Raw genomic sequence first — 3,897 nt, 5'->3', positions numbered from 1 at the left:
CCCCCATCTTTAGGATTTAAGCTATCCAAGGCTTGACGTCTTGACCCACCGTAATTGGCCGATGGTGCCAACAGCGGATGTATTGGTGTGATGATGGTGTGCACTACCATCTAGCCACTCAAGAGTCAAGACTCCACCACGCCCGGCGTCCTAGTTGGACAGTATTGACGCATGATTCCAACTCTTGGCCCCCCGCGTCGCCTCCCAGGTCGACACCGCACGCCGCCGCCGCCGCACCCCCCACCCCACCCACACCCACACCCACACACTCCATCCACTACTAGAAAACACGCCATGAGAACCAGTTGGAAACCCTTCGGCACCGGTTTCCCAACCGGTTCCCTCAAACCGAGACCAATAGCGTCTCCCTAAGACCCCGGGTATTTAACCCGGTTCCTTAGGGTTTCATTGGCACCGATTGGAAAGACCAACAGGTGCAAAAGCGGCTGCCACGCTGACGCAAGGTGGCAGCCCCTTTGGTACCGGTTGGTCTTTCCAACCGGTGCCAATGACCTTTTCCTTTTTTTTCTTGTATTCCAGTTTTGTTTATTTTATTTATTACTATTTATTCTTTTATAATTGCTAAACGCACTCGAGATCTACAGTAGTATACGTTCATTGGTCGTACGTATGTGTTCATTTTCAAAGAATATCTGAAACTAACTAAAAGTGAAATGCGAGCATATAATTAAGCTAATTAGATGAACTAATATATTTACAAATATACAAACATCAAGACATCACGTTTAGAAATATTTACAAATGTACAAGTCATGTTTGTAGTCCAACTACTGGTCCCCTCATGAGTTCGATGGAAGTCCTCTATGGATGTGACCGTCGTGGTAGAACTCGCCTCTAAGATCCAAGATATCGTTCAAAATGAATCCGGCGAGCTGCTCGCACACGGCGTTGATCCGATTAGTAGAGTAACATTCATTCCCCATTTGAGACATCTATCATCTAGAAAAAAGGATTAACATCATGTGTGTTAGTACAATTATGAAAATATACTAGTGAACGGTTTGGACGTACTCTCGTGTCTTCATCAGTATCCTTCCCGCATAGAGTCATGATGTGCAAGTAGTCGCATACGTAGTACCCGCACCAATCAGTTCCTTGTTGTCTCGCACACTTAGGGAGAAACAAATAAATTACTCAATTTAGAACAATTTGGGATTATATACTTAACTAGACAAATCTTTATGAATTAACATACCGGATAATCCATGTTAGCGTTCAGTTTGGGCCTCCATTGACCACGTCCTTTGTTATTTTTCACAAAATTTTTCCAAACCCTGCGCTCAAAGTTAATTTTGATATTCAGGAATTGTTATTAACAGAAAAAGGATTTAATTGTGCAAACTAAACTTAACTGTTCAAGGGGTCTAGGATATGTTGGATTGCGGACTTTGGAGTTCTCATTGAGTCAAAGACTATAAGATTGCCGGTCTCTACGGAAAGTATGAGTAAAATCCAATGATAACTGCAGATATAGATAGGATATATACATACATGCATTAGACGACTTAGTATTTATTTAGTAATATAATAGAGGATTGAGTCGACCAAGACTTACCCAAAGTTGTATGGTATGAATATATAGGATTTGTAATTTTTCCTAGTCAACGAATCGTACATGTTTTGGCACGTTTCCTTGTAATTTTCATTGAGCACTTTCTGGTTGACTAGTAAAGGAGACATGAAGCCGATCTGATGGTGCCATCCATGTTTTCGGATTCTTTGGGTCTCCTGTCTAAACGATACAATAGAAATTTTATAATGCACATATATAATTATGTTCTTGTTAACAAAAAGTATTAATGTAGAGGTAAGTGATACTTACAAAACCCAAATGGTGATGATAGAGGCGTCGAGGGCTTGTCGATGGTAAATGTGATATAAATTTTCGAAGTACACCCAGAAGTCGTCCTCCCCGCGGAAGAAATCATGGTCACGATACTTGACTCCAAACATTTTCCCTTCGTCATTCGACATTTGCATGTACTATCTATGCAAATTGAACATCTGCGTGCCTAGACTTTTCTCCTCTTCCTCAGTGACAAAAGGTTTTCCATGCTGGAATGGAGTAAGAACGGGAGCGACAGGGATTTCCGCCTCCACTTGCCCCGTTGCCTCCTCTAGCGTTAATCTAGTTTCAGAAAGAAATATTGCGGCCTGTAGGTCCGCCTGGAGTTGTACATCCGTCGGGTGTAGGAGCAGCAACCCTGGCACCTGGAGGGGCTCGAGTTCTTTTTGTTGTGTGCCAAGCTGAGGAATGGTCTTGCCACATTTTTTCTTCAGATTTCTCACCTTGTGTGCCTTTGTCAGAGTACGATCATAGTCCGAGGGTAAGCTTTTCAGTTTTGGTGGGTTGTCTAGGTTTGCGAGAAGCTTTTTCCCTAGTTCTAGAGGTACCTTTTCGCTCGGCGGGGGGACTTTAGGCTTCAATTGTTCTTTTATATATCGAGCAGTCTCCTCTTCCAACTCCTCAACGGTTTTCTCGTAGGTTAATTTTCTTTCGACCATTTTATGCTTCTTCTTTGAGGGTCCAGCCGCTGGGAGGGATGTTGTCTTTTTCTTTTCTTTTTCTAGTGCAGGAGGAGTTGGAGTACTCGTGGCCCTTTGCGCCGGCGGAGATGGTGGTGAAAGAGGTGGTTGTGGGGACGGCGGTGAGGGAGGCCGCGGAGACGGGCGATTGGTCTGCACGGGAGCCGTTGTGCTTGCAGTAAGTTTGATGTCGGCCTTGCACCATAGAACGACCCCGTGTAGTGCATCTCCCAATGTCTTCTCTCCATCCCCTCCAACGAAGTCGAACTCAAGATCCTCATTGTTTCCAACTATCTGCTCGACTGTGACGGAGGTGTAGCCAGGGGGTATCGGCCTTCCATGAATTATAGTAGAAGGATTCAGGGGCAGGGCTAACCCGTATGTGACATGAATGGATATATTTCTTGCTCGCACATGAAGCTCGCACGGTGTCGGCATGGTGACATCATCCACTGGATACCTCTGGTCATCTACTGCCGTTGGCTCAATCTGGGGTTGCTGTTCCGCTTGTACGTCGGGCGCCGCTGTGGATGCACAGCTGCTGCGTCGCTGTGAGGCCGGGCTTATCACAACATCCGGGTGCGACCCAGCAGTGGCCCTTTGGCTCAGAGCTAGCTGCACTGCCTCATTGACCCTGGCGTCCATCTGAGATTCCAAGGACGCATACTTCTTGTTCATCTCTTCTTGTTTGGCACAAAATTTCTCTTCCTGTTCGGCTTTGCTCTTTCAGTGAGTCTTGTAAGAGGAATCTCTGGCCCAAGCAACTTTCCATGGGACCACGCCGATGCCGCGGGCTCGTCCAGGGTGTTCCGGATTCTTTAATGCCCTTGTCAACTCATCATTCTCCCTTTGAGGCTGGAATGTTCGTTGTTGGGTCTCATCTATTGCAGCGACTAGATCGCGGGACACTTCTTGCATATGCTAGGGCACGACCAAACTTCCATCCAACTGGTTTAGTGTCACGCCATTAGCAAATAACCACCACTTGTATCTATCCGGCCAATCCCAAGTCGTCGACCTGATGCTTCTATCCATAAGGTCCTGCTCCATCTTCTGCCATTTCTTAACTGACTTCTTGTACCCGGCAGCCCCAAGGTGGTGGCTGTACTTCTTATTTACTGCATTCACCTTGGCCTATTCAGATTTTTCTTGGGCTTCCTTTGATAGTTTGTATTGTTTGAACTCCTCCCTGTATGGTTTAACCTAAGGAAGATCGTCCCAGTTCGGCTCCTTATCCTTCTTGATGTAATGGATGTACAACTTCTTCTTGAAAGTTGCAAAGGCAAGGGCCATCTTTTTTAAGGCACATTTCTTTACAAGTTCTTGGTCAACTCCTTCAGGAAGAGTGAA

The sequence above is a fragment of the Panicum virgatum genome, chromosome 9K (assembly GCF_016808335.1).
Source record: "Panicum virgatum strain AP13 chromosome 9K, P.virgatum_v5, whole genome shotgun sequence".
NCBI classification, from domain to species: domain Eukaryota; kingdom Viridiplantae; phylum Streptophyta; class Magnoliopsida; order Poales; family Poaceae; genus Panicum; species Panicum virgatum.
This window is presented reverse-complemented; position numbering follows the sequence as displayed.